Below are 11,926 nucleotides of genomic sequence, written 5' to 3' on the forward strand. Positions count from 1 at the left end.
ATTATTTGAGCATAAAATTAATTTTGTTTAGCTATCAGCTAGCCTACGGTTCCTCTATATAATAATTAATGATAAAAACATTATACTTTATTTTATATGCAAGAAAGAATAATTTTTAAGAAAATTAGTCGGTTTTTACTTCTTTGCCTAAGTTTTGGATTCAAATCATGCAAGATCATTTTTTTATACATATATCAATATGGGATTTTATTAGCCTTATCTTGTTAATTGTCTATGGTCTTTGGTCTACATTATTAGTAAAAGTTTTTCTGTCAAACACCTCCTTATAGTTACAACTCATCTTTTCATTCATCAGTCTCCTTATCTACACATTAACCAGCCACAAGAGCCATAAACATGACCTCTCTAGTTATAAATTAAAATGGTCTGGTCTTTTATTTAAAACGTTATGTCATATTTTTGCTTCCTTTCGTTTATTGTTTCCCATTATTTTTGGAGAAGTTATTGTCACGTTGTTTCCCATTTCAATTAAATTATTTATCAGTAAGTGGTCCCTCCATTTCAATTATTTTCGGAGAAGTTATTGTCACGTTGTTTTTTCCTTGATCCGGTATGAAAGTTGAGAAGATGGTTAGTTGGGAACATGGTTCTGACATTAACTCGACAAAGACTTCGTGCAGTCCTGTAAAATAAGGAACGTCAATGCCGAGCTAGAGAAGGGATTCTGACGTTGGCCCTCCGATGCTCAAATCAGTATCTCATTCAAGTGGAGAGGAGAACAATAAGAAAATTGTAGCAAAAAGCACGTTTAACAGTGAAGCATCACATACCTCTGCCTGTAAATGAAGACTCCTTTATATAGTGTCACTGTAGCGTATGTTCACGTTTCTCAAACCATGTGCACGTTTTCCAAAGTTTCCTCAAAAAAGATAAGTAAAAAAGTATTTCTGACATCTTTCCTTAAAACGAGCATGCAAATCTCTGATGTGATAGCTTAGAGTCTTTTAAAGTACTATTTGCTTACCAGACATTCCCTATTGTTAGTGGCACAAACTTCCAAGGAAGTACGGAAAATGTGTGTACGTATTCCGCTATAAGTCGATCAGTCGCCACTCGGTCGTGCTACTGCTGGCTCATCGGCATCGAATGGAATGACTGGCATGTTGCCCGCTCGACCTTCACTCGGCCTGGCTGTCTACTTGGAGGTGCCTCTGACTTGATCGGACCTAAAGTCTGTTCGGCCAGGACGATGGGCCAAGTGACTCAATGTTCTATTTTTTGCCTTGGTTACAAACTGTGGAGGTTGACTACTCGGCTGATCCAGTTGGGCTTCCCCACCCGACCGATTGTATGGGCCTGCTCGGCCGCTCGCATGTTTGACCTTTTGACCTTGACCATCCACATTAGCCAATTTCACTACATTGACCCTCCTTTTGAGGTCCCACCCTTATCAACGTATCATACCCATTTCAATTAATTATTTACAGTTTTTTACCGGACCATGTACTTAAGTTTGCAAAATACTTATTTCACGTAGGGAAGTTTCAAAATGACTAAATCATGTACCTATTTCCAATTTTACCCTTATCAGTCGACTGATATTTTGGAGTAGTTGAATCGATTTGATTCTGCATCGAAACGTTTGATTTTTAATCAAATCAATCGAACTAAATCAATCGAACTGATTTGTTTTTTTTTTTTTGTTTTTTTTAAATCAAAATCAATTTTAGATTAAATTAGTTGATAGACTAAACGACCTCGGATTTATATAAAATTAGTTCCTATGTATTCGTCTATTTCTCTTGATTATATCCATGCTCTCAAATATCAATTTGACATTTGGTACATCAGCCATTTTTATCCAAAATCGGCTAATAAATCAAACGATCTCGGATTGACATGAAATAAGTTCTTATATGTTTGTCTATTTCTCTTGATTATATCCATGCCCTCAAACATCAATTTGACCTAATATATTGAGAGCAATGATTTTTTAAACACGAATTAAAATTTTTAAACATATTCGTGTTCAAAAAAGGCTCTCAATATATTGGATTAGATTGAGGTTCGAGGGCATGGATATAATCAAGAGAGGTAGACGAACATATAAGAACTTGTTTCATGTCAATCCGAGGTCATTTGGTCCATCAGTCGATTTTAGGCAAAAAGAGCTGATGGATCAAATGACCTAGAATTGACATGAAATTAGTTTCTATGTGTTCGTCTACCTCTTTTGATTATATTCATGCCCTTAAACTTTAATTTAACCAAATATATTGAGAGCAATAATTTGTTGAACACAAAAATATTTGAAACTAGATACCTTGAATTGACATGAACTAATTTCAAATATTTTCGTGTTTAATAAATTATTACTCTCAATATATTGGGTTAAATTAAAATTTGAGAGCATGAATATAATCAAGAGAGGTAGACGAACACATAGGAACTAGTTTCATGTCAATTCTAGGTCATTTGATCCATCAGCCATTCTTGCCCAAAATCGAATAATGAACCAAATGACCTCAAATTGATATAAAACTAGTTTATATGTGTTCTACTAGTTCTCCTGATTGTATCCATACTCTCAAACATCAACTTAACCTAATATATTAAGAGCAATAATTTTTTAAACTCAAAAATATTTAAAAATTTAATTCGTGTTCAAAATTGGTTGATAAATCAAACGACCTCAGATTGACATGAAATAAGCTTTTAAATGTTCGTCTGCCTCTTCTAATTTTATCCATGTTCTTAAACATCAATTTGACTCAATATATTGAAAGCAATGATTTTTTGAACATGACTATGTTTGAAAATTTTAATTCATGTTAAAAAAAAATCATTGTTGTCAATATATTGGGTCAAATTGAAGTTTGAGAGCATGAATAAAATTAGGAGAGGTAGACGAACATATAGAAACTAATTTCATGTCAATCCGAGTCGTTTGATCCATCAACCGATTTTGCTTAAAATCGGCTGATGGACCAAATGACCTCGGATTGACATAAAACAAATTTTGTTCATCTACCTCTCTTGATTATATCAATGCCCTCAAACTTCAATTTGACATAATAGATTGAGAGCAACTTCTTTTTTGAACATGAATATGTTTAAAAATTTTAATTCATGTTTAAAAAATCATTACTCTCAATATATTAGGTCAAATTGATATTTGATGACATGTATATAATCAAGAGATGTAGACGAACATATAAGAACTTGTTTCATGTCAATCTGAGGTCGTCTGATTCATCAGCTGGTTTTGGAAAAAAATGGTTGAGGTACCAAATGTCAAATTGATATTTGAGGGCATGGATATAATCAAGAGAGATAGACGAATACATTGGAACTAGTTTTATATAAAATCCGAGGTTGTTTGGTCTATCAACTAATTTGATCTAAAATTGATTTTGATTTAACAAAAAATAAAAAGAAAAAAAATCGACTGATTTGATTAAAAATAGAATGTTTTGATATAGAACCAAATCAATCCGACTGTTTTAAAATATCTATCAACTGATAAGAATAAAATTAGAAATAGAAACGTGATTTGATATTTTAAAATTTTTCTATATAAAATAAATATTTTATAAACTTAAATACGTGTTTCAATAAAAAACTAAATTATTTATCAGGAAGTAGTCCGTCCATAAGGAGAAGTTATTGTCACGTTGTTGTTCACATTTCAATTATTTTCGGAGAAGTTATTGTCACGTTTTTTCCATTTCAATTAATTATTTATCAGTAAGTAGTCCCTCCATTTCAATTATTCTCGGAGAAGTTGAGATATAGAATTAATCATGCAGAGCAACCCGAAAACAATAACACACACACACAAAAAAACATTTTCTCTTCTTGAGATTTAGAATTAAGCATGGCGACCAACGTGTTTGGGAATCAAATGACGGACGACACGGTGAGATTAGTTTTTCCGTGTTGGGCGTTATACTTGGCAGACGAAAGGGTTCGTCCCTTTCGCTGCCGCAAACGGCAGTTTGCTGGAAACGCCAAGGAGACGAAGGGGCGTCCTTTCCCCTTCGTCTTCCTCAGCCTTCTTATAAAAGGCGTCCAAGGCAATCAGATAGGGCAGAGGTTGATGCGAAGGTAATCAGCGAGTAGAGGCGTGAGGTGATCAGTGAGCAAAGAGAGAACGGCTAGGGACGGGATTTGGTTTGTGGAAGAGTCCGAGAAGGTTCCGTGTGGTAAACTTCTCGGCGACAGCAGCAGCAACGTCTCCGGCGGTTCATCGGCGACTTCATCGACCGGCGTCTTCGGTTGCGGTTCTTCGGGAGATCAATGTGAGTGTTTATGGTTTCCGCATTATTATTTTAATTACTTCGTTTAAGTTTTCATGCTCTCAAAACTACCAACAATGATATCAGAGCATGTGTAGTTTTGACAGCATGAAAAACGACGCCGTAAAGCTCGTGTTTTTTCTTCTTCTGTTGCGAAGAAGAAGATGAACAGTGAATTGAATCGATTGAAATTTCGTTTCAATCGATTCAAAAATCGCGAACAGCGTGCATTTTTTGTTTGAATCGATTCAAATATTTGAATCGATTGAATAAAGAATTGAATCGATTCAATTGACGGCATTGTCACGCCCCAGAGGAGTCTCTGTCCGAAGAAATTTCGGCAGCATCTCCCCTGTACGGCGGACAATATGAAACTTTCTACATATCACATATACATCAGCCACAGGCGGCTGGAATGATAACAAAAAAAATAAAACAAACACCACGCAGTTTATAAAAATATTCAGCCTCTGGCTGTCACATCCACGCAGTTAATAATAGTAATCAATAACAATAGGACTCTGACTCGAAATCCACCCTACTCCACTACACTCGTAAAGCTCAAATCCAACGAACTTACCTCTTCTGCCATCCAGACAGGCACGAAGTAGAATGAAATCCAATATCATATCAAAAATCCATCAAAAGGTGTCACCCATACAATATCCATAGGAAAAAAAATCCAAAGACAATACTAAAAACAAAGTCTGATATAGAAAAAGGCCAAAATAAAACAAAAAAACGAACTAGTAGAGAGCTAGCTCTACGTGCAGATGGGGGGCCAGCGACTGGAACCTCAACCTGAAAATACCAACAATGGAGGCGGGGTGAGTCCAACACTCAGCAGGTACAACTGATATGCATAATAAAACAAATAACAGACAACACTAATCATGCGTACAGTCCCCTGAATACGAGAAGGAATAAATGCAACTGAAACGAAATCAGGAGATAACTGTACTAACCGGAATCAAGGTACAAAGGTAACAGGTCGTCAGACCGAAGAAATCATAATCCTGTATGCATGTCAATCAAATGCATCCATACAAATGCAGCATATAAGTGCAGCAATCACAAACAATAAAATGCAATAAATGCATATGGTGACCGTGCACTCGGACATCACTGCTCCTGACAGTGACTGAGTGGACGGGATGCTGTCGGAGTACTCCTGTCCTCTGGCCCCAAATCATAAATGGGGGAGCTCAATGCTCTCATCTCCCGGTACACAATGACGGGGAGGAAAAATCTCTGCCGGCTACCACGCTGAGTCTCCTGACCAACGGAGCCAAACAGAGTCCACCATCTGCCGGCTACCACGCTGCTACACTAAATGCTAATGGAACCAGAGGCTACCACGCTGAGTCACCTGACCAACGGAGCCAAACAGCAGAACCGCCACACACCAGCCAGATATACAACTAATCTATGGGTGGTGTGTGCAGTACATGTAACTGGCGATGGGCTCAACCATAGTGGAGCCGACAATCGCACAGCATGCAAACATGATGCATGATACTAAGCATGGCAATCTCATGAATAGCATAGCAAGATCCATACATAATAAAAGGTGTACCACAAGTCAATGTATCAGATGGAAGTACACAAACAGATAGGGTATCAAATAAACCCTAGGTCCTGAACATGATATATCATAGGGTTGGGTCACTACCAAAAGCATGTATGGTCAGGTCAATAACAACATGCAGTGCATAATAAATAAACAAGCATCCTGTAACAGATCATGTAGTGACCAACCGAATAAAAATGATAACACAATCATTGCTATATGTTAAATACTTTATTATGCATATCAAAAGACAAAAGTCAAAGTACCCGCCTCCAATAAAGTGGTCCAATCCGGTAATCAAGATACTCGTCGAGATATCGTCCCGAATCAAAGTCTTGTGTCGAACATATAGATATACTTTATTTAGCTACAATTCAAATGAATTTAAATAGCTTAATAAAATCTACGAAACTAATTGTTGGGGTTGCAAGGTTGCAAACATAGTCCCATATTGAAAACACATGGAAAAGATCATGGGTTTATAAGAGAAAGATATCTCCATTGGCATGAGGCCTTTTGGGTAGAGCCCAAGAGCAAAACCATGAGGGCTTAGGCCCAAAGTGGACAATATCATGTCATTGTGGAGATATCTAAATTCTTTTCGATCCTACAATTGGTATCAGAGCCCGGACTGCCAGAAGGTTTAACCGCCGACTGTGCACAAGAGCTATGGTCTGATTGAACCATGTGAGTACAATATTGACCTCGAACAAAGAAAGTGGGGGATCCTATGTTCGGATCAAGAGGACCAGACACCAGGCAGGAAGTCCTAGTAGGTCGGGTAGACCGAGGGGCAGGAATTCCTAGTAGGTCGGGTAGACCAAGGGGTAGGAAGACCTAGTGGGTCGAGGATCGGACGTGGGAAGCCCATGGTCCTTTGTTTGAGAGGGGGATTGTTGGGGTTGCAAGGTTGCAAACATAGTCCCATATTGAAAACACATGGAAAAGATCATGGGTTTATAAGAGAAAGATATCTCCATTGGCATGAGGCCTTTTGGGGAGAGCCCAAGAGCAAAGCCATGAGGGTCTAGGCCCAAAGTGGACAATATCATGCTATTGTGGAGATATCTAAATTCTTTTCGATCCTACACTAATATCAGGGAAAGCCCTAATTAACATCACCAATCGCCTACCCAAAATTAATTCTAACCATTGACCAAGGTTAATGGTCTTAACCCTAATCGTTCCATTAGATTCATTTAAAACCAACTCAATCTACAATAAGGATCCGCCAACAATGTATCATTCTATAACCAAATTAGGTACGTATCAATTCATACATAAAACACATTTTCACCTCAAATCACAGCTGGAGAAGATTCGCTGTTGCAGCACAGTAGACGAAGTTGCTGCCAATAATCCTATCCGGAGTGAGATGAAACCGTTTGCCACAGTTCTGTTGCCTACACTGCAAAGAACTACTTCTCCCTATGAGTCAACATCCCAGTCAAAATCTAATACCCAACTATGCCTTCCCTGCACGAAGCCAAGTTCTCCCTCTGGTTTTTTTTTCTCTCTGTCGGCTCTAGGGAACAACAGGGACAGTAACAAAAGTGATCACCGGAGAGATCGAACACTACTCGGGAAGCAGGCACAGCGCTGTACGGTGTCGGCCGTGGCCCAAATCTAGGGCACGGTGTGGCTCGGGAAGGAGGAGGAGTCGGCCGGAGAACTAGGGCCGAGGAAGGCCGGCGGCAGCACTGGGTCAGTGGTGACGAAGCAAACTCGGCGGCGGCACAACCCAATCTAGGGCACGGCTGGCACTGCTCCGGTCCAGAGAGGGTAGCGGCTTCGGCAGGGCTCAATGGCACAGGAGATGCGGCGCTGCTCCGTGCATCGCCGGCGACTAGGGCACAGACGATTGGGGCGGCAGTGCAGAAGAGAAGAGAAGATGAAGTAGAAGGGATCGCCGGTTAGGGTAGTTAGGGCTCGAGAGGAGAAAAGAACGGCGTCGGGAAGGAGAAGGGAACGGCTCAGGTGCGCGAGGGAGAGAAACGGAGAAAATAAAGAAAAATATAAAGAAAAAGAAAAGGAAAAGGAAAAGGAAAAGAAAATAAATCTTTTCCTCTTTAAAACAGGGTAACCTAAACAGGCTTTTCCGGACCCCGTTTTTATCCCCGTCAACTCGTCCGTACGAGCTCCGAAAAATTCCCGAAAAATGTCCAAAAATTCCGGAAAAATCCCTTATTAATATTAGTATATTTTCGGTATTTTACATTCTCCCCCACTAATAAAAAAAATTTGGTCCCTAAATTTTCATTATTTACCATCAGCAAATACTAACAACAAGTAAAGCATATAAATGCTGAACGGTAAACTAAATCACATACCTCAAGTGAAAAGGTGGGGATATCGAGCTCGGATCGTATCCTCAAGCTCCCAAGTAGCCTCCTCGTCTGAATGATGCTGCCATCCGACTTTAACCAGTCGGATGGTCTTGTTCCGCAATTGACGCTCTTTCCGGTCAAGAATACATACCGGAATCTCCTCATATGTAATATCAGGCTGAACTGGAACTGGAATATCAGCCAGTACATGCGTCGGGTCAGGTACGTATCTCCTCAGCATAGATACGTGAAATACATCGTGGACGCCTGACAGGGACGGTGGTAGTGCCAGTCGGTAAGCTACTGCTCCGATCCTCTCCAAGATCTCGAAAGGACCAATGTACCGCGGAGCTAGCTTATCTCTGATGCCAAATCTCTTCACCCCATTCGTGGGTGAAACTCGCAGAAATACATGGTCACCAACAGAGAACTCTAATGGTCTGCGTCTCCGATCAGCGTAACTCTTCTGGCGATCCTGCGCCTCTGACATCCTCCGTCTGATAGTACGGACCAACTCTGCATCTTGCTGAACTCTCTGAGGTCCCAACAACTGGGCCTCTCCAACCTCATCCCAGAGGACGGGTGTCCGACAAGGTCTACCATACAACGCCTCAAACGGTGCCATCTGAATAGCCGAATGAAAGTTGTTGTTGTAAGCAAACTCTACTAACGGCAGATGGTCCTCCCAACTGCCTCCAAAATCCATAACACATGATCTCAGCAAGTCCTCAAGAGTCTGAATAGTCCGCTCTGACTGTCCATCTGTCTGTGGATGGAAAGCTGTACTAAGTCGGAGCTGGGTGCCCAAGGCCTGCTGCAGGCTCTGCCAGAAACGAGATGTGAACCGTGGATCTCTATCCGAAATAATACTCAACGGAACACCAACAAATATCGCCAAACTTTGGCACTCTGATACCATATCAATTGGTATCAGGTTATATCAACTATCCGAAATACGAAAACAAAGGTCGTAAAACTTAAGCTCTCAAAAATCCAGAACACATAGCAAGTATCGTATACCTGCTCTGATACCACTAAATTGTCACGCCCCAGAGGAGTCTCTGTCCGAAGAAATTTCGGCAGCATCTCCCCTGTACGGCGAACAATATGAAACTTTCTACATATCACATATACATCAGCCACAGGCGGCTGGAATGATAACAAAAAAAATAAAACAAACACCACGCAGTTTATAAAAATATTCAGCCTCTGGCTGTCACATCCACGCAGTTAATAATAGTAATCAATAACAATAGGACTCTGACTTGAAATCCACCCTACTCCACTATACTCGTAAAGCTCAAATCCAACGAACTTACCTCTTCTGCCATCCAGACAGGCACGAAGTAGAATGAAATCCAATATCATATCAAAAATCCATCAAAAGGTGTCACCCATACAATATCCATAGGAAAAAAAATCCAAAGACAATACTAAAAACAAAGTCTGATATAGAAAAAGGCCAAAATAAAACAAAAAAACGAACTAGTAGAGAGCTAGCTCTACGTGCAGATGGGGGGCCAGCGACTGGAACTGCTCCGGACAGCCTCAACCTGAAAATATCAACAATGGAGGCGGGGTGAGTCCAACACTCAGCAGGTACAACTGATATGCATAATAAAACAAATAACAGACAACACTAATCATGCGTACAGTCCCCTGAATACGAGAAGGAATAAATGCAACTGAAACGAAATCAGGAGATAACTGTACTAACCGGAATCAAGGTACAAAGGTAACAGGTCGTCAGACCGAAGAAATCATAATCCTGTATGCATGTCAATCAAATGCATCCATACAAATGCAGCATATAAGTGCAGCAATCACAAACAATAAAATGCAATAAATGCATATGATGACCGTGCACTCGGACATCACTGCTCCTGACAGTGACTGAGTGGACGGGATGCTGTCGGAGTACTCCTGTCCTCTGGCCCCAAATCATAAATGGGGGAGCTCAATGCTCTCATCTCCCGGTACACAATGACGGGGAGGAAAAATCTCTGCCGGCTACCACGCTGAGTCTCCTGACCAACGGAGCCAAACAGAGTCCACCATCTGCCAGCTACCACGCTGCTACACTAAATGCTAATGGAGCCAAACAGAGCGGAACTGACTGCCGGCTACCACGCTGAGTCACCTGACCAACGGAGCCAAACAGCAGAACCGCCACACACCAGCCAGATATACAACTAATCTATGGGTGGTGTGTGCAGTACATGTAACTGGCGATGGGCTCAACCATAGTGGAGCCGACAATCGCATAGCATGCAAACATGATGCATGATACTAAGCATGGCAATCTCATGAATAGCATAGCAAGATCCATACATAATAAAAGGTGTACCACAAGTCAATGTATCAGATGGAAGTACACAAACAGATAGGGTATCAAATAAACCCTAGGTCCTGAACATGATGTATCATAGGGTTGGGTCACTACCAAAAGCATGTATGGTCAGGTCAATAACAACATGCAGTGCATAATAAATAAACAAACATCCTGTAACAGATCATGTAGTGACCAACCAAATAAAAATGATAACACAATCATTGCTATATGTTAAATACTTTATTATGCATATCAAAAGACAAAAGTCAAAGTACCCGCCTCCAATAAAGTGGTCCAATCCGGTAATCAAGATACTCGTCGAGATATCGTCCCGAATCAAAGTCCTGTGTCGAACATATAGATATACTTTATTTAGCTACAATTCAAATGAATTTAAATAGCTTAATAAAATCCACGAAACTAATGTCAGGGAAAGCCCTAATTAACATCACCAATCGCCTACCCAAAATTAATTCTAACCATTGACCAAGGTTAATGGTCTTAACCCTAATCGTTCCATTAGATTCATTTAAAACCAACTCAATCTACAATAAGGATCCGCCAACAATGTATCATTCTATAACCAAATTAGGTACGTATCAATTCATACATAAAACACATTTTCACCTCAAATCACAGCTGGAGAAGATTCGCTGTTGCAGCACAGTAGACGAAGTTGCTGCCAATAATCCTATCCGGAGTGAGATGAAACCGTTTGCCACAGTTCTGTTGCCTACACTGCAAAGAACTACTTCTCCCTATGAGTCAACATCCCAGTCAAAATCTAATACCCAACTATGCCTTACCTGCACGAAGCCAAGTTCTCCCTCTGGTTTTTTTTTTTTCTCTCTGCCAGCTCTAGGGAACAGCAGGGACAGTAACAAAAGTGATCACCGGAGAGATCGAACACTACTCGGGAAGCAGGCACAGCGCTGTACGGTGTCGGCCGTGGCCCAAATCTAGGGCACGGTGTGGCTCGGGAAGGAGGAGGAGTCGGCTGGAGAACTAGGGCCAAGGAAGGCCGGCGGCAGCACTGGGTCAGTGGCGACGAAGCAAACTCGGCGGCGGCACAACCCAATCTAGGGCACGGCTGGCACTGCTCCGGTCCAGAGAGGGAGATGCGGCGCTGCTCCGTGCATCGCCGGCGACTAGGGCACAGACGATTAGGGCGGCAGTGCAGAAGAGAAGAGAAGATGAAGTAGAAGGGATCGCCGGTTAGGGTAGTTAGGGCTCGAGAGGAGAAAAGAACGGCGTCGGGAAGGAGAAGGGAACGGCTCAGGTGCGCGAGGGAGAGAAACGGAGAAAATAAAGAAAAATATAAAGAAAAAGAAAAGGAAAAGGAAAAGGAAAAGAAAATAAATCTTTTCCTCTTTAAAACAGGGTAACCTAAACAGGCTTTTCCGGACCCCGTTTTTATCCCCGTCAACTCGTCCGTACG

The sequence above is a fragment of the Zingiber officinale genome, chromosome 11A (genome assembly GCF_018446385.1).
Source record: "Zingiber officinale cultivar Zhangliang chromosome 11A, Zo_v1.1, whole genome shotgun sequence".
In the NCBI taxonomy this organism is placed as follows: domain Eukaryota; kingdom Viridiplantae; phylum Streptophyta; class Magnoliopsida; order Zingiberales; family Zingiberaceae; genus Zingiber; species Zingiber officinale.